Source organism: Castor canadensis, chromosome X (assembly GCF_047511655.1).
Source record: "Castor canadensis chromosome X, mCasCan1.hap1v2, whole genome shotgun sequence".
In the NCBI taxonomy this organism is placed as follows: Eukaryota; Metazoa; Chordata; class Mammalia; order Rodentia; family Castoridae; genus Castor; species Castor canadensis.
Genome location: NC_133405.1, coordinates 65,437,370 through 65,461,939, shown reverse-complemented (window position 1 = coordinate 65,461,939; position 24,570 = coordinate 65,437,370).

Sequence of the window (24,570 nt, the reverse complement as noted above, 5' to 3'; positions counted from 1 at the left end):
GCAACAGCCTCTGAGTTCCTGTGTATAAGAACATAGAAAAATGAATTATAAGAGAAATAATTCCCTATGAAGCTTTGTGCCAGCAAGGTGCACTGTGCTTTCTTCTCAAAGGAAAGTCTTTGAAAAAAATGTATGGGTCTGTTCATTTTCGCATGCAGTGGTTAGGGTCTTTCCTGATTCCTGCTAAGCCCTCAAGGTATCTTTCCTACTGCCACACTAGAAAGTACTTCTTTCCAATGGTGTTAATCCCTTTAGCTACCATGTACTCCTTGGCCTCTTTATAAATATACTCCTTTTCTGTCCAAACTTTAAGTTATTTGGATCTTTCCATTCTGCTTTTTGCTCCTGATTTTCACTAGAAATGTGCATAAAAGCAGTCAGCCATAAACATACTAAAACCTGAATACTGGGATGCCTTGAATCTGGAAATGAGTCAAGCAGTCTCTTGTCTTTTTTTTTTTCCTATTGTTGGATGGGGGTACATTGTAGCATTTACAAAGGTTCTTACAATGCATCAAATATATCATACTTGCATTTACCTCCTCCACTACTCTCCTTCATCCACCCTCTCCTGATTCCTGAAACAGTTTCAACATGTATTATTTTTGCATTTACACACATGTATATACATTATTTGCAACATATTCATCCTCCTACACTTTTTCATGCCACCTCCCCTTCCCACCAGTGCCAACCCCACCCCCAGGAAGAACCTGTTCTGCCCTCCTATTATCAAATTCTGTAAAAGAAAAAACATAAAGCATAAAAAAAGAAACATGGCATTTTTGCTAGTTTGAGATAAAGATAGCTACACAGGGCGTTTCCTTGTGTTGTTTTCATGCATATATGTATTACAACCCCAATTGGTTTATCCATACCAGTCCTCTCCACTCATCCCTAATCTACTTTCCATGGTGGCTCTGGCCAGTTTAAGTTTCTATATTCACTCCTGTACAGAGAACACATCAACCACATTCAAGTTTTTGTTTCTTTCCCTATCCTGTTCCTCTTATGTGTGACCTTCACTTAGTGTAACCTGTGACCTATAATATTGCTGCATTTATTTTGGGTTTGTAATTGGCATATGAAGGAGAACATGCAGCTTTTTGCCTTCTGAGCCTGTCTAACTTCACTTAGTGTAATGTTCTCCAGTTCCATCCATTTATTTGTGAGTGTCAAAATTTCATTCTTTGTGGTTGAGTAAAATTACATTGTGTATAAATATCACATTTTCTTATTCCATTTGTCAGTAGTTGGGCATCTTGGTAGTTTCCATAGCATAGCTATAGTGAATAGTACTGTGATAAACATGGGATTCAGGTGCCTTTGTGGTAACCTGACTCACATTCTTTCATGTACATCCCTAGGAATTGTATGACAGATCTATGTTTAGTTTTTAAGGAGCCTTCATATTGTTTTCCATAGTGGCTGTACTAGCTTACATTCCCACCAGCAGTGTATGAGGGTTCCTTTTTCCCTGCATCCTCACCAACTTTGTTGTTGCTTATTTTCTTGACGGTTGCTATTCTAACAGGAGTAAGGCAAAACCTTAGTGTGGTTTTGATTCGCATTTCCTTTATGGTCAGGGATGGTGAACATTTTTTCATGTGTTTTTTAGCCATTTGGACTTCTTTTGAAAGAGTTCTCATCATTGATATTTTGGGAGTTTAGTTTTTTGTGTTCCCTGTATATTCTGGTGTTACAAGTCGGAATGAGATACAACCACCCAAGAAAGACTTTAAAGGAAAGTATTAGCCAGCTGGCAACTGCTCTGACCAACAGGTCGTCGGGACCCAGAGCAGCCCCATCCCAACTTTTAGCACAGTTTATAAAGGCAAAAATCCCTGGCAATCTTTGTGAAGCAAGCAAGCCTGGGTACAGAAGCAAGACAATGGCTATTAGCTAAGGTACAGAAGTGTTATCTATAAGCATGAATGAACACAATTAACACAATCCACATAATCATCTGACCATATCCTGGTTTGTTTCCTCCTGTTCTTTCAATTTTATGAGAACCAGACTCCCTCTTGAACTTCTTTTACCTCCTTCAGCTTGAAAATTAATGACGCCTGATTAATGGCTTTTCTCTGGCTAAGTTATTAACCATTTCATTCCCCACTGCTTTTACTTACAGAGTCAAATCTTAGACTCTTCTGACTGGATAGGATCATATTTAGTTCTCAAGACCATCAGTTTTACAGAAGAAATGCACTGGTGGATAAATTTAAGTAAAGCATTTAGAATACAGGGCCCCAGTGTTAGTCCCAAGATAAGTAAAATTAGAGGCCCTGAGATTGTCGTTATTAGAGTAGTTAGCCAGGCGGACCAAGGGAATAGATTTTGATACCAGTCTCCTGACAATTTGCGGAGTTCTTCTCTGTCTTTTAAATTTTTTCTTACTAAAGTTATGCTGTTTTTAATTACCCCTGAGTGGTTTGTATAGAAACAACAGGTTTCTCCCAGAGCCACACATAGTCCTCCTTGTTTTAAAAATAAGAGGTCTAGTCCCCTTCGGTTTTGTAACACCATCTCAGCTAGGGAATGTAATGAACTTTCTAAATTGGTGATAGATTGTCCTAAGTCGTGGAGATCTTGGTCAATTTGTTTACTTAGGGTTTTGAATTTTATATCTCCAGTTATTAAAGCAGAAGCTCCTATGGCAGCCCATCCGGCTATGCCTAGTCCCGTCAGGACAGTTACCAGGATAGGATTTGCTCACCTAGCTCTATGATTAGGAAAAGGAGGGGGAATTTCTAAGTGTTGTCTGCCTGCTTCCCTTTCATATAGGTAAACCTGGGGAATGATATGGGTTAATACACAGAGTTCCTCATAATTTTGTCTGGTAAAGACATGAGAATTGATGCAAGGAGTTATTCCCATACTACAGGCAAACCAAGTGCCAGGAGGGGGCATCACCCGGACTGGAGAGAATGACTTCTTGGACACATGAATTTTGATAAGGGGATACTTCAAGGTTGTAGCCTGGAGTCCTAATACAGAGACCTCGTCCCTGGAGGTCCCCAAGAGTGAGTTTGGGGTTAAACCCCCATAGGCACATAGATTTATTTTCTTCAACTTTAGTTTGGGTCAGATTTTTAACATCCTGTTCTTCAGAGCCTAAGATGGCATCTACCCTGGGACCTACATAGTAAGGTGGCTCAGGATTTGAACAGAGCCAACAATCTTGTGTTAGATTGGGGTTAGTAGCATTTAAAGCTCTAAAAACTGCATCTATAGTTCTGAAGAGGCCTCTTAAGTCTCAATGTGGGAGGAGTTTGGGCAGGGGGAACTGTGGTTTTTCTTATTTTTGGGCTTCCAGGGGCAAGTGGACCAGGAGGAATCTGATAGGGGTTGTAGGCATTTGGGCCGATAGGAACCTCTTCCCTTATTTCCTCCATTCACTGAATGGCGAACTCTGTCCCTGGATCTCTAGCAGTCATGTAAAATCGAAAGCCCCATGTTTTTCCTGTTTCCCACATGGACTTTGACCAGGTTGCCAGGACTTTAAGGTCATCTTTAGAGGGTTATAAGTTCCCCTTCCACATGTCTTGCTGGGTGTGTCTTTGTGAGAGTCCGTGATGGAGATAAAGGGGTCATTATGTGTCCAGGGGGCTTCAGTTACACAGCATCAACTGGCACAGTGGTACTGGCCTGCACCCTGGCAGCTAGGTACATTGGCTGGGCAAACATAATATTGCTTGGTCTGTAGCCCTTCTTCTAAATTGTAGTGACCACATCCATATCGATTTCCCCTCTTTCTTGTATACCTGTATAAATTACAGCTTTTCCCAAAGAGATCATATATATCTATGGAGAAAGTGGGCTGTCCTGAGGTTATGAGCCTTTGTATCACTTGTCCTGTGACAGAATCTCGAAGTTCCCATATGATTTTCTAGGGCTGGTGAGGGTTGGGATGTGCATGGGGGTTAGAAGTAACAAGCAATTCTAAGGGCAGACTCATTAAAAACAGATACAGGAATAACATCTTTGAGCAATAGAAAAGGACAAACAATTGGGGACACGTTTAAGTCTTATCTTGAGGGGGTCCTGATTAACCTCAGGTTTGACAACTGTCCAACGCTGGTCAGAGTTCTCCGTGAAGGCCCTCTTAAGCTGAGTATGATGAATCCATGGGAATTTTCCAGCTACCTTGATGCTGTGGGAGTAGACAGGATTACAGTGTAGGGACCTTGCCAGTGGGGCTCAAGGTTGTCAGGGTAGTGTCTTTTTACCCACACTAGGTCTCCTGGCTCATAAGGAGTCCCAAGGGGGCTGTCGGATGTTGATGCTCCTTGGGCCTGCTGGACAGCTGAATGAATTTGTTTGAGATTCTGCTGAAGAGGCTGAAGAGACTGGAAAAGATCATGATTAGAAATGTTAATTAGGGTTCCCTCCCTCAATCTGGGGATTATGGGAGGTGGTAGCCCATGGAGGATCTCAAATGGAGTGAAACCATGTCTATAAGGAGTACATCTAACTCTTAATAGGCCTGCAGGAAGGAGGTTCACCCAGCCATCGCTTGTTTCCAAAGAGAACTTAGTAAGTAGCTCTTTTAGAGTGCAGTTCATTCTATCTACCTGCCCTGAACTCTGGGGCCTATAAGCACAGTGTAATTTCCATTTAATCTGTAGTGCTTTGGCTATTAATTTAGATATTTTAGCTGTGAAAGCTGGGCCATTGTCAGACCCCAGTATTAAAGGGAGGCCAAATCGGGGAACTATTTCTTGTAAGAGTTTCTTTACAGTAATCTGAGCTGTTTCAGTTTTCGTGGGGAAAGCTTCAGTCCATCCAGAGAACATATCAACCATTACCAGTAAATACTTATACCCATATGAGCCTTGCTTGATTTCAGTGAAATCAATCTCCCATTGTTCTCCAGGGAAGGAACCTCACATTCTTATACCTGGCTCAACCAAGGGTGGTCCCTTTTGGTTAACTTGTTGACATACATTGTACCTCATGGCGAAATTTCATGCCAGGTGTTCTAAGTTCTGAATAAAGAACCATTTTCTTAAAAGTTCAGTTAATTTTGTGGATCCTAATTGAGTAGTGTCATGAAGGTATTTTATGAGTGTGTGTCCCAGAGACCAGGGGAAGAAATATTCTTCCATCTAGCAACATTTTCCATCCGGAGGGGTTTGTTTTTAGTTGGAGGGTCCCTCCTAATCATAGGTCCTGTTCTGTATAATTCGTTCGTGAGGGAAGAGCTGGGGGTGTGTGTCAGTAAGATCTCTAGAGGCCCCACTGCTTTTGTGGCAACTGTTCGTGCAGCTTGATCAGCTGCCCGGTTTCTCCTTGCTTCAGGGTGGTCTCCCTTTTGATGCCACGGCAGTGAATAATGGCCACCTTTTTAGGAAGCCAGAGGACCTTAAAGAGGGCTAGAATTTCTTGGGTATTTTTAATATTTTTGCCCTCAGAAGTGAGGATGCCTCTTTCCCTGTATAAAGCTCCATGTACATGGGCTGTTGCAAACACATATTGGCTGTCTGTGTATACATTGATAACTTTATTTCTCCCATAACTGAGACCTTGGGTTAGGGTGATTAGCTCAGCCTTTTGGACTGAGGTTCCATGTTCAAGTGCCTGAGCCCAGATGGTCCGGTCCAGGGTGACTATTGCTGCTCCTGCATACCTTATTCCATTGGTCACAAAACTGGAGCCATCAGTGAACAGTACCTCATCTGGCTCATCCCAAGGGACATCAGTCAGGTCTGGTTGAAGGCTCCGGGTGTTTTCAAGAGTTTCTAGGCAGTCATGAATGGGCTCCTTGGGATCATCATTCGGAAGAAGTGTAGCAGGGTTAAGAGCAGTAGTCTTTAAAAATTTTACTCTGCTTTGATCTATAAACAGAGCTTGATACTGAATTATATGAGCATTTGTCATCCATCTGTCTGGTAAGGTTTTCAAAAGGGCTTCCACTGCATGGGGAGCCAGTAGGTGGAGCTCTTGTTGCAGAGTTAGTTTATTAGCCTCTTTCACCAGTATAGCCATGGCAGAATGGCTCTTAGGCATATTGGCCATCCTGATGCGACTGGGTCCAATCTCTTTGAGAGGTATGCAACTGTTCTTTTCCATGGCCCCAAGGTCTGAGCAAGTACCCCTTTTACCATGCCCCTTACTTCAGCTACATACAGGTAGAAGGGCTTCTGGATATCTGGCAAAGCAAGTGCCAGTGCTGACACCAATGCCTGTTTCAGCTTTTCAAAACCTTGTTGTTCTGTCTCTGTCCACTCCAGGGGGGCATTTCCCCCACTGGTGCTTGTACATAAGGGCTTAGCTACCTCTGAGAAGCCAGGAATTCAAAGCTGGCAGTATCCAACAGCTCCCCAAAACTCTTGTACTTCTCTTTTAGTTCTTTGTGGCGGAATTTTGAGGATAGCCTCAATACGTCCCTTGCTGAGAGTCCATTTTCCCTGGGTCAAATCATAGCCCAAGTAAGTAACCGTAGGGGTACATAATTGGGCCTTTTCAGCTGAGACATGGTACTCTTTGTCTCCCAAATCTTTAAGTAGGTCCTCAGTGACCTCCCTACAGTCAGTCTCATTTTCAGCTGCCAATAAGAGATCATCTACAAATTGTAATAGAACTATCCCTGGGTGTTCTGTTCTAAATGCTGTAAGATCCTGGCTGAGGTCTTCATCAAACAGGATAGGGGAGTTCTTAAACCCCTGTGGCAGTCTTGTCCGGGTTAATTGGCCAGAAAATCTCTCCTCCCGATCAGTCCATTCAAAGGCAAAAATGGATTGACTCACCTCTGCCAGCAGGAGACTGAAGAAGGCATGTTTCAGGTCCAAGACATTGTACACTTGGTGGCTAGAGGTAAGAAGCTGAGGAGAGTATAGGGATTGGGAACCATAGGATGGATTATTTCTACTCTCTTGTTTATTTCTTTTAGATCTTGGACAGGATGATAGTCATTAGTGCCTGGCTTTCAGACAGGAAAGAGAGGTGTGTTCCATGACAAGTGATATGGAGCCAAAATTCCCTCTTCCTTTAACCTTTTGATGTGGATGGCAATGCCCCTTTTTGTTTTCATATTAATAGGGTACTGCTTAACTTGTATAGGCATTGTCTGTAACATGAGTTGGACCACTATTGGGGCATGATGATTAGCTAGCCCTGGTGGGTTAGATTCTGCCCATACATGGGAAATCCTTTTTTTGAGTTCAGACAAGTAGGGGGTCTTTGGAGGGTTTTGTTCTGTCATAAACAGAACATATTCCTCACTTAAGGAAGAAGTCAACAACAATTTGATAGGAGGTTGGCCTTGGGTGTCCAGGTAAGTTCCCTCCTCCTGGAAGGAGATGGTGGCTTGCAACTTGTGTAGGAGGTCTCGACCCAGCAAGGGGTAGGGACAGTCAGATATCACCAGAAAGAATGGGCTATAGTTCCTCTTCCTAGGTTAGTAATTCAGCCTTCTGACCAGTGGTATTCTTGTTGAGTTCCTGTGACCCCTTCGATATACTTTTCCTTTGGATAAGGGGCCCTCTAGCCCTTGAATAAGTGAATAGGGCACGCCAGTATCACATAAGAATTTGACTGATTTGCACCCCAGTTGAAGGGTAACCATGGGCTCCTGGGGGGGGTGGTGGCTGGGAGCCCTGGCCCTGTCACTCCAGTTGGAGAACCTTTTGGTTCCCCCCTTTCCTCTTAGGGCATTCATTTTTCCAGTGTCCCTTTTCCTTACCATAAGCATATTGGTCTTTTTCCAGCAGGACTCTGGGGTTTCTTGCAAGTTGTTGGTTGGCAGGAGGCCTGGAGGCAGGAGTTTGCAGGGCTGCCACCATCACCTTTGAAAGTCTTTTTGCCTGCCTATCTTATGGCGTGTCTCTATTATTATAGACACTTTGTGCTACTTCTATCAATTCTGATAACAATTTTCCTTCAAATCCCTCCAGCTTTTGTAATTTCTTTCTAATGTCTGGGGCTGACTGGGAAGTGAAAGCAATATTTATTGCCCTTCTATTCTCTGCCACCTCTGGGTTTATAAGAGTGTATGCCCTATATGCCTCCAGGAGGCACTCCAGGAATGCTGCAGGGGACTTATCTGAGCCTTATATAATCTCACTCACCTTAGACAAATTTGTGGGTTTCCGGGCTGCAGATCAGACTACCATAAGAAGGAACCAGCAATAGCTGGCGAGAGCCTCCTTATCTGCATGAGAGTTCAGATAACAGTTAGGACGGAACAAGGGAGAAACAGTCCCCAGAAGGTCCTGAGTCCCGGTAGGAGTTCCATCCGAGCCCAGGACATTTTTTCGGGCTTCCCGCTGAATGCGGTCTTGCTCTTCAGCTGTGAAGAGAGTCTGTAACAGCTGTTGGCAATCATCCCAAGTTGGCTGGTGAGTGAAAAACATAGCCTCAAGGAGAGCGATTAGCCCCTGGGGCTTGTCAGAAAAAGATGGATTTTGTTGTTTCCAGTTATGGAGATCAGTGGTTGAAAAGGGCACATAAATCATGAAAGGGATCCCATCTCCAGGAGTCTGTTGTAATGGGAGAATAGGGGCTGAGGAACCAGATAAGGGGCCCTCTGCTGAGGGTCTCAGCTCCAGGGGCTGATATGAAGACCCACTCTTGGTGTGTGGTGGACTTAAAACTTGGCTTGGGTCCTCCAAGCTGGCAGTGGGGTAAGGAGGCAGTGAGTGAGGCATCCTATAGGACAGCCTTTTTATCTTCTGGATGTGTAGGTGGTGAGTGTTTGGGAGGACCTTTGAGCAGCCTATACCTCTCTTTATGCACTTTTGTAGCCAGGAAGGCTTTTCAGACAAGACTTCAATTCAGGTCAGAATGCAAGGAATCTGGTCGGGGTGGCCGGGCCGTCCCATGATGACCTGTTCCACCCAAAAGGCTGTAGGCAAAGTAAAGGTCCCCTCAGCAGGCCATCCCACATCAAATGAAGTCCAATCTAACTCACAGAGTTTTTTCTGTGTATAGGCATCACAAGAAGCACCCAGATCTAAAGCCTTCTGCTGGAAAAAAGAAAAGTTAGCCAGCATACATTGCAAAGGACTGGAGGTAGACGAAGATTGTCCCATGTCATAGTTCCAATTGTCCTCCAGTTGCCCAGGGTGGTCTAAAAATGTTAAACACAAAATGACAAAAAAGACACACAGAACAAATACAATAACTTGTGGCCACACAGAGCTAAACCAGACAGACCAGGGGTCGAGGCAACATCTCCCCACCACCTGGGATTTGGAAGTAATGTGTCCAGCTTTCCATTGAATCCTCCTTACCTCCAGAGGTTTTCCTGACCAGATGACTCTCTGCTGTGAGGATTGATATCTCCTGACTCCACTGGTCTCCCGTGAGGATAAGGAGGTATGTCCTGGGGCTGAGGAATGTCTCTCAGCAGCCACCCCCTAGGGCCTCCACCCTATTGGGCTCCGTGGAGTCCTAAGAGCTCAAGACTCTATTAACATCTTGAGGGTCATTAAAAGTATCTCACTGTAGCCTCCAAATGTTATGAGTCAGAATGAGATACAACCACCCAAGAAAGACTTTAAAGGAGAGTCTTTTTTTTTTTCATTTTTCTTTTATTATTCATATGTGCATACAAGGCTTAGTTCATTTCTCCCCCCTGCCCCCACCCCCTCCCTTACCACCCACTCCACCTCCTCCCTCTCCCCCCCCAATACCCAGCAGAAACTATTTTGCCCTTATTTCTAATTTTGTTGTAGAGAGAGTATAAGCAATAATAGGAAGGAACAAGGGTTTTTGCTGGTTGAGATAAGGATAGCTATACAGGGCATTGACTCACATTGATTTCCTGTGTGTGGGTGTTACCTTCTAGGTTAATTCTTTTTGATCTAACCTTTTCTCTAGTACCTGTTCCCCTTTTCCTATTGGCCTCAGTTGCTTTTAAGGTATCTGCTTTAGTTTCTCTGCATTAAGGGCAACAAATGCTAGCTAGTTTTTTAGGTGTCTTACCTATCCTCACCCTAAAGGAGAGTCTTTATTAGCCAGCTGGCAACTGCTCTGACCAACAGGTCGTTGGGACCCAGAGCAGCCCCGTCCCAACTTTTAGCATGGTTTATAAAGGCAAAAATCCCTGGTAATCTTTGTGAAGCAAGCAAGCCTGGGTACAGAAGAGAGACAATGGCTATTAGCTAAGGTACAGAAGTGTTATCTATAAGCATGAATGAACACAATTAACACAATCCACATAATCATCTGACCGTATCCTAGCCTGGTTCCTCCTGTTCTTTCAACTTTATGAGAACTAGACTCCCTCTTGAACTTCTTTTACCTCCATCAGCTTGAAAATTAAAAACGACACTTGATTAATGGCTCCCATCTGCACCTGATTAATGGCTCCTCTTTGGCTAAGTTATTAACCATTTCACTGGTTATCAGTCCTTTGTCTGATGTATAGCTAGCAAAGATTTTCTCCCATTCTGTGGGTGGCTTCTTCAATTTAGGGACCAATTTTTTTGTGCAGAAGTTTTTTAATCTGATGTAGTCCCATTTGTCAATCCTTTCTCTTAGGTGCTGAGCTTCTTGAGTTCTAAAGAGGAAATCCTTCCTGTGCCTATTCCTTCCCATGTATTTCTTGCTCTTTCCTGTACTAGCCTCAAGGTTTCAGGTCTTATATTAAGGTCCTTAATCCACTTTGAGATGATACTTTTAAAGAGTGACAAACATGGATCTAGTTTCAGTTTTCTGCAGACTGATATCCAGTTTTCCAAGCAACATTGTTGAAGAGGCTGTCTTTTCTCCATCATGTATTTTTGGCAACATTGTCAAAAATTAGGTGCAGAGAGATTCTATTTTGATCCAGTCTGGTTGGTGTTCTTGAGGCTTCCTGTTCCTTAATGTGTAACTCTTTCTTGAGATGTGGGAAATTTTCTGTCATTATTTCGTTAAATATATTAGATATCCCTTTGGCTTGCACCTCCTCTCTTTCTTCAATGCCCATGATTCAGAGTTTTGTTCTTTGGATGGAGTCACTAACTTCTTGCATATTCCTTTTGTAGCTCTTGAGTCTTTTGTCTAAGAGTTCCTCTGTTTTTTCTTTAATGTCATTTTTTTCTTCAAGCCCTGAGATTCTGTCTTACACTTGTTCTTGTCTGCTGGAGTGGCCTTCAACTGTATTTTTTATTTGATTTAAGGGACTTATTATTTCCAGGATTTCTGTTTGATACTTTTTTTCTGAGGTTCTTCATATCTCTGTTCAAATCCTATTTCATATCTTCTGCTGTCTTCTTTATTTCATGTATCTCTTTTTTCTTTTTTTTTTTTTTGGTGGTACTGGGGTTTGAACTCAGGGCCTCATGCTTGCTAGGCAGGCATTCAACCACTTGAGCCACTCCACTCCAGCCCCCATACATCTCTTTTTTATAATCTCTGTTTCACATTGGAGTTTGTTGAAATCCTCTCTGAGTTCTTTTAGTTTTTTCTGTGTCTTCTCAAGTTTTTTATTTATAGTGTGTTGATATTGTTTGAGCTCATCCTTTGTGTTCTGTTTAACCATCTCATGTAGCTTCTCCATGCATAGCTCCATGAGCTCATGATTTCCTCTTTGAGAGATTTTTTTGTGGACATCATTGAGCTCATTGGTGATATTTTTCATTGTTCTGTTGGGGTCAGAAACGGGATCTTCAAGTTCTTCATTTCCCACTAAATCCCCAGTTGAATTGTTGTTCTTTTGAGGGGTAGAAATTCCTTGCCTTCTTCTTTTCTCCATGTTTCTAATTTGTGCTGTGCTGCTATGTTACCAATTGAATGTTTTTTTTTTAATTGCCACTTTTCATTCCCTTGATTTAGTTTACTGTGTTGGAACTGGCTAAGTTGTTAGCTATGTTGATGTCCTATTTCTGTCTCTAGACTGGAAGTGTAAATTGGCAATAAAAAATTTGCAAGTTCAATTCCAGAACAGTTGTTTACATATTATATAAAGAACACCATGGTGATTATATCTATAAACAGTGGGAATTGGTGTGGGGGTATTAATGGATGTTTGGGTAGAGATAGATTCATGTGTAATTTGAAAAGGTGGCACTAAAAGAGGGGGCTTAAGGGGAGGATGGGGTGGGGGGGAAAGAGGTGTGGGGGCTATAGCATTTTTTGACCCTTGCATGTGTAAGGGTGTAGTTCTGGTGTTGTGGAGAGTGCTTGTTTCAGGGATTGCAGAGGGATGGGAGTATGTACAGTTGGCACAGTAGGCTAATAAGTGGGTGGTGAGTGTGGAGTATGTAGAGGTAGTGGGGTGACAGGCAGGGGAAGGCAAAGTGGGGAAAGTGAAGTCAGAGGGAGAGAATGGAGTAGATGAAAAGGGGCAGAAAGAATAGTTGTAGGGCAGAACAATGAATTGTAGCATAAGAAAAGGAAAGAAAGTGAAGGGAGTAAAAATAGAAGTAAGAAATATTAATAGTAAAATTAAAATGAAAATTAAAATACTAAATAAAAAAGGGGGAAACTAACAAAGAGCAACAACAGCAACATACATGGTCAGTTCAGTCAAAGGTCTGAACTTAATTCCTTTCACACCCAATCCAGGTATTGGTGCTTACAACTGGGGATTTCTTGGTGTCCTTGTTTCTTTTTAAAGTTGGTATTCTGGCTATGTGGGGAAGGGTGTGCCTATCTTGTCAGACATCTTGGGTGGGGGCAGGAGTTGGTTGGGGTTGTTTTAGTCCTATGTTCCTTGGTCTGATGGGCCATCTGTTAATAGTGGAAGCTCTGAAGTGGTCTCACTAGATGATTGGCTTGTGAGCACTAGTTGGTTCCTTCTGCCCCAAGGCAGGTTTCAATTAGGATCTGTGATATCTCACTACCATTTTGCGCAAGATGGTCATATCTTTTGTTCTCTTTGCCAGGCAACAGTTGGGTTGATCTACAGCTGCAATTCTGGCTGGTCAACTCAACTCTTAAGAACATGGGGCAATCCAGTTTGGTGCACCACCCACAGTCCTACAGGATTAGCTCAGTGATCCTCCATGTCCCTGCTCTAGGAGCTTGGCTTGTCACCCCACCCTTGCTCTCAGTTCTTGTTCTTCACCCTGCCTCCACTTGCAGTGTGCAGCTCCTGGTCCCTCCCATGATCTCCAGGGTTGGTTCAGCATTCCACCCCACCCCCACTGTCTGTGGTAGGTTACAATTTACTGTCTATATCTTTCAGTTTTGTTCAGGGTGGCATGCAATCTGCCCATGAACTGTGCTGTTCCCAGCAGGGAGCATGTGTTGTGTGGCGCTCACTTACTAGATTTGCAGATTTATGCAGGCAGCATTGGATCCTGGCCAGCAGGGAGACATGGCAGGTGACTTTTCTCAAGGCAGATGCTCACTGGGAGTGGGTTCAGCCTGGCAGGGCATAGGTAGCCTTTCCAAAGGTTAGGGGTCCAACAGGTTCCAGGGCTCAGTTCTGTTTGGTTCTCTATTTTCTGCTTTTTTTTTTTCTTTTCTTTTATTATTCATATGTGCATACAAGGCTTGGTTCATTTCTCCCCCCTGCCCCCACCCCCTCCCTTACCACCCACTCATCCCCCTCCCTCTCACCCCCTCAATACCCAGCAGAGACTATTTTGCCCTTATTTCTAATTTTGTTGTAGAGAGAGTATAAGCAATAATAGGAAGGAACAAGGGATTTTGCTGGTTGAGATAAGGATAGCTATACAGGGCATTGACTCACATTGATTTCCTGTGCGTGGGTGTTACCTTCTAGGTTAATTCTTTTTGATCTAACCTTTTCTCTAGTACCTGTTCCCCTTTTCCTATTGGCCTCAGTTGCATTAAGGTATCTGCTTTAGTTTCTCTGCGTTAAGGGCAACAAATGCTAGCTAGTTTTTTAGGTGTCTTACCTATCCTCACCCCTTCCTTGTGTGCTCTCGCTTTTATCATGTGGTAATAGTCCAATCCCCTTGTTGTGTTTGCCCTTGATCTAATGTCCACATATGAGGGAGAACATACGATTTTTGGTCTTTTGGGCCAGGCTAACCTCACTCAGAATGATGTTCTCCAATTCCATCCATTTACCACTGAATGATAACATTTCGTTCTTCTTCATGGCTGCATAAAATTCCATTGTGCATAGATACCACATTTTCTTAATCCATTCGTCAGTGGTGGGGCATCTTGGCTGTTTCCATAACTTGGCTATTGTGAATAGTGCCACAATAAACATGGATGTGCAGGTGCCTCTGGAGTAACAGTCTTTTGGGTAAATTCCCAAGAGTGATATTGCTGGATCAAATGGTAGATCGATGTCCAGCTTTTTAAGTAGCCTCCAAATTTTTTTCCAGAGTGGTTGTACTAGTCTACATTCCCACCAACAGTGTAAGAGGGTTCCTTTTTCCCCACATCCTCACCAACACCTGTTGTTGGTGGTGTTGCTGATGATGGCTATTCTAACAGGGGTGAGGTGGAATCTTAGCGTGGTTTTAATTTGCATTTCCTTTATTGCTAGAGATGGTGAGCATTTTTTCATGTGTTTTCTGGCCATTTGAATTTCTTCTTTTGAGAAAGTTCTGTTTAGTTCACTTGCCCATTTCTTTATTGGTTCATTAAATTTGGAAGAATTTAGTTTTTTAAGTTCCCTATATATTCTGGTTATTAGTCCTTTGTCTGATGTGTAGTTGGCAAATATTTTCTCCCACTCTGTGGGTGTTCTCTTCAGTTTAGAGACCATTTCTTTTGATGAACAGAAGCTTTTTAGTTTTATGAGGTCCCATTTATCTATGCTATCTCTTATTTGCTGTGCTGCTGGGGTTTCATTGAGAAAGTTCTTACCTATACCTACTAACTCCAGAGTATTTCCTACTCTTTCCTGTATCAACTTTAGAGTTTGTGGTCTGATATTAAGATCCTTGATCCATTTTGAGTTAATCTTGGTATAGGGAGATATACATGGATCTAGTTTCAGTCTTTTGCAGACTGCTAACCAGTTTTCCCAGCAGTTTTTGTTGAAGAGGCTGCTATTTCTCCATCGTATAGTTTTAGCTCCTTTGTCAAAGATAAGTTGCTTATAGTTGTGTGGCTTCATATCTGGGTCCTCTATTCTGTTCCATTGGTCTTCATGTCTGTTTTTGTGCCAGTACCATGCTGTTTTTATTGTTATTGCTTTGTAATAGAGTTTGAAGTCAGGTATTGTGATACCTCCTGCATTGTTCTTTTGACTGAGTATTGCCTTGGCTATTCGTGGCCTCTTGTGTTTCCATATAAATTTAACAGTAGATTTTTCAATCTCTTTAATGAATGTCATTGGAATTTTGATGGGAATTGCATTAAACATGTAGATTAATTTGGGGAGTATCAACATTTTTACTATGTTGATTCTACCAATCCATGAGCATGGGAGATCTCTCCACTTTCTATAGTCTTCCTCAATCTCTTTCTTCAGAAGTGTATAGTTTTCCTTGTAGAGGTCGTTCACATCTTTTGTTAGGTTTACACCTAGGTATTTGATTTTTTTTGAGGCTATTGTAAATGGAATTGTTTTCATACATTCTTTTTCAGTTTGCTCATTGTTAGTGTATAGAAATGCTAATGATTTTTCTATGTTGATTTTATATCCTGCTACCTTGCTATAGCTATTGATGATGTCTAGAAGCTTCTGAGTAGAGTTTTTTGGGTCTTTAAGGTATAGGATCATGTCGTCAGCAAATAGGGATATTTTGACAGTTTCTTCACCTATTTGTATTCCTTTTATTCCTTCTTCTTGCCTAATTGCTCTGGCTAGGAATTCCAGTACTATGTTGAATAGGAGTGGAGATAGTGGGCATCCTTGTCTGGTTCCTGATTTTAGAGGGAATGGTTTTAGTTTTTCTCCATTAAAAATAATGCTGGCTGTAGGTTTGTCATATATAGCTTTTATAATGTTGAGGAACTTTCCTTCTATTCCTAGTTTTCTTAGAGCTTTTATCATGAAATGATGTTGGATCTTATCAAAGGCTTTTTCTGCATCTATTGAGATGATCAAGTGGTTTTTGTCTTTGCTTCTGTTAATGTGGTTTATTATGTTTATTGATTTTCGTATGTTGAACCACCCCTGACCTGCATCCCTGGGATGAAGCCTACTTGGTCGTGGTGAATAATCTTTTTGATGTGTTGCTGAATTCGGTTTGCCATTATTTTGTTGAGGATTTTTACATCAATGTTCATTAAGGAGATTGGCCTATAGTTCTCCTTTTTGGAGGTGTCTTTGCCTGGTTTTGGGATAAGTGTAATACTGGCTTCATAAAATGTGTTTGGCAGTTTTCCTTCCCTTTGTATTTCATGGAACAGTTTAAGGAGGGTTGGTATCAGTTCTTCTTTAAAGGTCTGATAGAATTCAGCAGAGAATCCATCAGGTCCTGGACTTTTCTTTTTGGGGAGACTCTTGATTGCTGCTTCAATTTCATTTTGTGTTATACGTCTATTCAGGTGATTGATTTCCTCTTGGTTCAGTTTTGGATGATCATATGTATCTAGAAATCTGTCCATTTCTTTTAGATTTTCAAATTTATTTGAATATAGGTTCTCAAAATAGTCTCTGATGATTTCCTGGACTTCCATGGTGTTTGTTGTTATCTCCCCTTTTGCATTCCTAATTCTACTAATTTGGGTTTTTTCTCTCCTCATTTTAGTCAGGTTTGCCAGGGGTCTATCGATCTTGTTTATTTTTTCAAAGAACCAACATTTTGTTTCATTAATTCTTTGTATGGTTTTTTTGGTTTCTATTTCAGTGATTTCAGCTCTTATTTTTATTATTTCTCTCTTTCTATTTGTTTTGGGATTTGCTTGTTCTTGTTTTTCTAGGAGTTTGGGATGTATAATTAGGTCATTGATTTGGGATCTTTCAATATTTTTAATATATGCACTCATGGCTATAAACTTTCCTCTCAAGACTGCCTTAGCTGTGTCCCATAGGTTCCGGTAGGTTGTGTTTTCATTTTCATTGACTTCCAGGAATTTTTTAATTTCCTCTTTTATTGCATCAATTATCCATTCTTCATTAAGTAATGAGTTATTTAGTTTCCAGCTGTTTGCATGTTTTTTGTCTTTACTTTTGTTGTTGAGTTCTACTTTTACTGCATTGTGATCAGATAGTATGCACGGTATTATTTCTATTTTCTTATATTTGCTGAGGCTTGCTTTGTGCCCTAGGATATGATCTATTTTGGAGAAGGTTCCATGGGCTGCTGAGAAGAATGTATATTGTGTAGAGGTTGGATGAAATGTTCTGTAGACATCTACTAGGTCCACTCGATCTATTGCATATTTTAGATCTTGGATTTCTTTATTGAGTTTTTGTTTGGATGACCTATCTATTGATGATAATGGGGTGTTAAAGTCTCCCACAACCACTGTGTTGGCGTTTATATATGCTTTTAGGTCTTTCAGGGTATGTTTGATGAAATTGGGTGCGTTGACATTGGGTGCGTACAGATTGATGATTATTATTTCCTTTTGGTCTATTTCCCCTTTTATTTGTATGGAATGTCCTTCTTTATCTCCTTTGATCAATGTAGGTTTGAAGTCTACTTTGTCAGAGATAAGTATTGCTACTCCTGCCTGTTTTCGGGGGCCATTGGCTTGGTTAATCTTCTTCCAGCCTTTCATCCTAAGCATATGCTTATTTCTGTCAGTGAGATGAGTCTCCTGTAAGCAACAAATTGTTAGATCTTCTTTTTTAATCCATTTTGTGAAACGGTGTCTTTTGATGGGTGAATTAAGTCCATTAACATTAAGCGTTAGTACTGATAGGTATGTGGTGATTCCTGCCATTTAGTTGTCTTAGTTGTTTGAAGGTTTGATTGTGTGTACCTAACTTGATGTTACTCTCTACTGTCTTGCTTTTTCTTATCCTGTGGTTTGGTGCTGCCTGCCTTTTCATGGTTAAGTTGGGTGTCACTTTCTGTGTGCAGGATCCCTTGCAGAGTCTTTTGTAATGGTGGCTTTGTGGTCACATATTGTTTTAATTTCTGCTTATCATGGAAGACTTTTATTGCTCCATCTATTTTGAATGATATCTTTGCTGGGTAGAGTATCCTGCGGTTGAAGTTATTTTCATTCAGTGCCCGGAAGATCTCACCCCACGCTCTTCTTGCTTTTAATGTTTCTGTTGAGAAGTCTGCTGTGATTTTGATGGGTTTACCTTTGTATGTTACTTGTTTTTTCTCTCTTGCATCCTTCAATATTCTTTCCTTAGTTTCTAAACTTGTTTTAATGATGATATGTCGTGGAGTAGTTCTAATTTGATCTGGTCTGTTTGGTGTCCTGGAGGCATCTTGCATCTGTATGGGAATATCTTTCTGTAGATTTGGGAAATTTTCCGATATTATTTTGTTGAATATATTACGCATTCCCTTCGCTTGTACCTCTTCTCCTTCTTCGATGCCCATGATTCTCAAGTTTGGTCTTTTGATGGAGTCAGTGAGTTCTTGCATTTTCTTTTCACAGGTCTTGAGTTGTTTAATTAATAGTTCTTTAGTTTTTCCTTTAATTACCATTTCATCTTCAAGTTCTGAGATTCTGTCTTCTGTTTGTTCTATTCTGCTGGATTGGCCTTCCGTTTTGTTTTGCAGTTCTGTTTTGTTCTTTTTTCTGAGGTTTTCCATATCCTGGCAGTTTTCTTCTTTAATGTTGTCTATTTTTGTCCTGAGTTCATTTATCCATTTATTCTTTGTGTTCTCTCTTTCACTTTGGTGTTTATACAGTGCTTCTATGGTTTCCTTTATCTCTTCTTTTGCTTTTTCAAATTCTCTATTTTTATTGTCTTGGAATTTCTTGAGTTTCTCCTGTACATTTTGGTTGACCCTATCCAGTATCTTTCAGTTTTGTTCAGGGTGGCATGCAATCTGCCCATGAACTGTGCTGTTCCCAGCAGGGAGCATGTGTTGTGTGGTGCTCACTTACTAGGTTTGCAGATTTATGCAGGCAGCATTGGATCCTGGCCAGCAGGGAGACATGGCAGGTGACTTTTCTCAAGGCAGATGCTCACTGGGAGTGGGTTTAGCCTGGCAGGGCATAGGTAGCCTTTCCAAAGGTTAGGGGTCCAACAGGTTCCAGGGCTCAGTTCTGTTTGGTTCTCTATTTTCTGCTTTTTGTAACCAAAAAAAAAGAAAGAAAAGAAAATAGAGATACAGCCAGGAAGCTTTTCCCAGGGCAGACACACCCTAATGGCTATACCATACAAAGATTTTCCTGACTGTTAGCAGCAATTAAAAGTTATTTTAAAGGTCAGTCTTTGAATTTTATATGCACACTATGTGTTGTCAGTTATTTCTTTGGTCAAAAATAATCAAAATTTCCCAAATATAGCTACTATCTCTCAAAGTGATTTCTGAAATTGTACAGGTCAGGAATTCTGATTCCCTTTCCTATCTGCCATCCTGGATCCCTCCCATCTCTTTTAAATTCAGCCTCCCACAAAGTCTCATGGCATGATAAATTTACTCCAATGTAATGTGAAAAGCCTCTAGCTCAATTCTCTGTAGTCTTCATTCACATCTGCAACTCAGTTAGCACAGTCTGTCCATGTTTTCATCAGCATTCTGATAATCTGATTCCTCACTTGAAGCACCCATTAAGAACTACTTACAGCATTCTAGGCTTTCTGTAGCCTTCTTCCCTAAACTTTTTCAAATTTCTCTCATAAACAAATTCTAAAGTTTCTGAACCACATCTTCAAATATAGTCACAGCAAGTACTCTACTTCTTGTTATTATTTGTCTATGCTAGTTTTCTGTCACTGGGATAACATACCTGAGATAATCAAATTGTAAGGTAGAAAGATTTATTTTAGCTAACAGTTTTAGTAGTTTCAGTCCATGGTCACTTGGGCTATTCTTTTGGGCCTGTGACAAGGCAAAATATCATGTCAGGGAGTATGTGGTAGAGCAAACCCTCCTACATCATGGTGGCTAGGAAGCTAGGAGAGAGGGAGAGAAAAGAAGGGGTTTAGGTCCCGATATACCTTTCAAGAAAATGCCCCCTATTACCAAACTTGTTCCAACTAGAACTCACCAACGAATATTACCATCACCTCTAAGTTATAGCAATCATCTAGAAAACAAGCCTTCAACATAGGTGTATTTCAGGGACATTTAAAGTTCAAACTCATGACAAGATAGCTAGAGCATATTTTACAAATAGTTCTACCCAATATGCAGGTTTGGTGGACTGGAATACAAACAGGTTTGGTGAAGCAGCCCTTCTATGGAACATCTTTGAATGATAAGAGTGATGGGAAATGTATGTGAGCATAATTTCCTGATCTGGGGCAGTGCACAGGCTTATTCACTTTGCTTGGAGAAATGGCCATACATGCTATTCCATACTAATTTATATGTTTTGAGAAGTTAGCAATTTTGGCTGTGGCAATAGCCACAACTACACTCATGTCTCTCATCTTCGAATATAGTAGATAAACTTTACAGAATAAAGTTGCCTTGCCAGAATACAAAGAGGGAGGGAAAACATATGCATGGTCTCCTGAGATCTAAGCTCAGAATTAACATGATGTCACTTTTGCCACATTCTCTTGGACAATGTAAATGAGAAAAGTCTCTTATATAACTTAAATCCTACCTTTTTCTTATTTATTATTTCCATTTTACAAGTGTCTCCCCACCCAATTATAAATTTTATAAGCATAAAAGTCATATATGTCTGTCTATTTTTATAACTTTAGCATGTTACCTATATCATGGAAGTGTCTCATAATTACATTTGAACAAGTGAATGGATCATTTCAAGTTCAACTCTAATAAATTTAGCCTTTACAGATTTCCTTGATTTTACCCTTCATCTCCCTCACTTCTTCCTTCCCTCAACTAAGAATTCCATCTGTTTCTGTAGACCAGATTCTTTAGTTAATTGCTCATGTTTTCAGGTTTGTGAGAAAGTTACAGTTTCATATAATTTTATCTTTTTCAATAAGATAAATCATTTTATATGCACCATGAAGAAATACGCAATTCAAAAAGGTCTTGGTAAGATTGCATATTGTGATTCTTGGTTTTGCAGCAATAGTCACATAAAAATATTAATGTTTTAAAATATACTACCATTTAGGTGTCATTAAAGCACACAAGCATATAATGACCATAGAAATCATAGAATGAAGAGTAAATACATGGCTGAAATTGGATAAATCAGACTTGCAGTTGACATGGTCAAATGCACCAGGTAATTCTAGTGCACTTAAATATATTAGTTCTATTGATTTTGGCCATAAACCAGGATAAAGAAATTCCTCCATAATTAACAGAAAGTTTCAATGTCTTTAATTGTCTTTATAAACTATAAGGTCAAGTTCTGAAAATGTAAACATTGATCATATACTACCTTACAAGGTTTTCTTTTTTATTCTTTCTTTCTTACAATTATAAGAAATTTAAATCTGTATTTTCTTATATGGGTCATTTACAAAATATTCTTATGCTTACTTTTCATATTCATGCTTGTTATTTTTACATAAATGTAACTTAACAATTTTATTCAATTTGTAATACATATGAGTTAGTTATTGTATGGCTGGCAATGACCCTCCATCTCAGTCTGTTCTGCAGTTTTATTTTCAGTCTATCAACAAATAAATTTCCATGTTTATTTTTCTAAAACCATCTTTTTCTAAAACCATTTGGCATATAAAAACTTTGCCAAATGATCAAGGTTTTCTTTAATCTGACTGATCTTCAAGATTATTCCTTATTTCCTCCTTATTAATCTCACTGTGTTCTGAATGCAAGCCTTCTTCATTGTGAAACTGTTTTTACTTTTTCCACTTCAGATATCATCCAAAATTTTAAAATTGACATACTGAAATCATCCTTCTCCTTCAGCATCCAGCCAAACTTAAAGATCTTCTTTATCAGAAGGTCATTTATCACCACTTTAGCATATGGAGTTCTCTAGATCCTTGGTTTTCCACTTCAATTGCTTCAGCACTGTTCCTTTCTAAAATTATTTATAATTCTTTTGATGATGATAAATAATGTCACATGTTTTGTGATGGTAAAGGAATGATGATACATTGTAGAATGGTAGATCTTCAATGAGTCTTAGATATTGTTGAATTTAAATCTGTAGTTTACCACATAAATTAAGAAGGTCCAATACTGTGAAATGACTTCCTCAGTATCACATAGCTAAGTATTGTTACAGATAAGACTGAGAACTATTTATGCATAAAGAAATTAGTATATCATAGAGGATGGAGAGCCAAGAAAATGTAATTAGTTAATGGGACTAAGAAGACAATGATAAGGATCTTATAAAATAGCTAAAACTAGAGAATTTTACTAGGCTTAAGAGCAGTTGGATTTAGCCCAATCAGGAGCATGCTTTCTAACTAGGCTAAAGGAAAATACAAAAATACAAATGGCAGCTAAACTGTTCTCTAATTCTTGACAACTCTAGAGAGACAGGTTTCAAAGAACTGGGAAGTGCATTGGAGGGAGGTTACATTGGCTTAAGTACAATGCATATGCATACCAAACCAAAACTCCCTCTGAACAATGAGCAAACACCTAAACAACAAAGGACAAGAATGAAAGACAGGTCACACTAAGAAATGGACACTAATTGGAGAGGGAGGGTAAAAGAAGGTGAATATGGCTGATGTACTTTCTATACAAGAATGACTATAGAATTTTTAAGCCTGTTGAAATCACCATAAGAAGAGGACTATGGTAGAAAGAAGAAAAATGGAAGGAATGCACCAATTTGGGAGGATATTGTATATATATATATGTATATATTGTATATATACATATATGTATATATATATATGTATATATTGTATATATACATATATGTATATATATATATGTATATATTGTATATATACATATATGTATATATATATGTATATATTGTATATATACATATATGTATATATATATGTATATATTGTATATATACATATATGTATATATATGTATATATTGTATATATACATATATGTATATATATATGTATATATTGTATATATACATATATGTATATATATGTATATATTGTATATATACATATATGTATATATATGTATATATTGTATATATACATATATGTATATATATATATGGGCATGTCATAATGAAATTCCCTGTATAGCTATCTTAAACAAACAAAATATCTTTTTTTCAAAAATGGAGGACAGGAAGGTAAAACAGGTCATGTCTCAGAGTTGATACCAGTGGAAGGGAAAGGATATGTGGAAAGGGTATAGGAGGGTAAATATTGTGGAAATATTATGTACTCATGTATGAAGATATTAAAATGGAACTTGATGAAACTATTCTTACAATGGGAAGAGGGGGGATAAAGGAAAATGAAGGTGGTTGTGAATCTAAACTAAATTATAAGCACTTTCATATAGGTCACAATTTACCCCAAGTGCAATAATAATATGCTAATAAAAAAGAGCAAAGCCATTGTTGAAGAATTTGATAGGGATGAAACATGAATATAAGAATGGCTAGATAATATTTTGTTATCATCGTGCTAAGTTTTTAATATATTTTAAAATGGGCTCTGTGTAATTCTACTTATCATAATTCAGTTATCAGGTTATGTATTCTATTCTTTTTATCCTTGCATAACATGCTATAAACAGATTTGTATTCAGAAACTAACAGTGAGTTATCATTGATTTGAAATCTTTCAAGGAATGTGTTCTATTTCAACTACACAGGCACCCAGTCTATTCTGTGAAACTCATTTATCACAGAGCTTCTTTGTTTAGTGGCAATTTTTTAACTAGTGAAATTGTGGCAATGTTATTTTTTAAATTATCAAGTATTCATTTACATATACATGCATCAATATGTGGGCATGTGCATATAGTCATAATTAGTAAATATGTACTTATTAGCATCCTATATGTGTCAAAAATTGTATTATTTTCTTGGTATGCATTCATGACTAAAAAAGAAATAGTTTCCTTTAATCCTTAGCTTCTGGTAGAAACAAAAGATATTAATGAAATACATAAGTCCATATATTAATATAAATTGTACTGTGTGCTATGAAAGAGAAGTATAGTGAATTATGAGAAGTAAAAATTAAAGCATATGATCTAGTCTATAAAGAGTGGTGGTGGAGGGTAAGATAGGACTCCATGTACAGCAACCATATAACATTGCGCATTTACTCCTGTACATGTTTGGCCACTGCACTCTTTTTCTTGAAAGTGTTCTCCCTTAGCAAGCTTTATATTACTAATGCTGTGTTCTTACAGCTTCTTTAATTTATATGAAGTCCAGAGATACCCACAATTTTTTGTAGAAATAATAATTAAACTAAAGTATGAAATTTAGTAGAAACATATAGGCAGGAAATGAGTAAGCATTCTATGCATGTCCAGTGCTCATAAGTTGTAAGGAAGAACTGCTTTTGTTTAACAGACTGAAAAGGAGACCCAGGTGATTTTAGTGTAGTTACTGAAGTTACTGAAGAGTAAGATAGAAAGTCAGAAAGACAGAAGTCAATTGATTACAAGACATTCTGTAATAAGTAGTTAATATTTAATTCCCAGTACCTCCACAATTGTCTCCAATGATTACCAAACTTTTGAAAAAGCTAAAACTCATTAATGACATAACCTGTAATTATGCATTCTGTCTCTGTGACAAAATACCCGAGAAA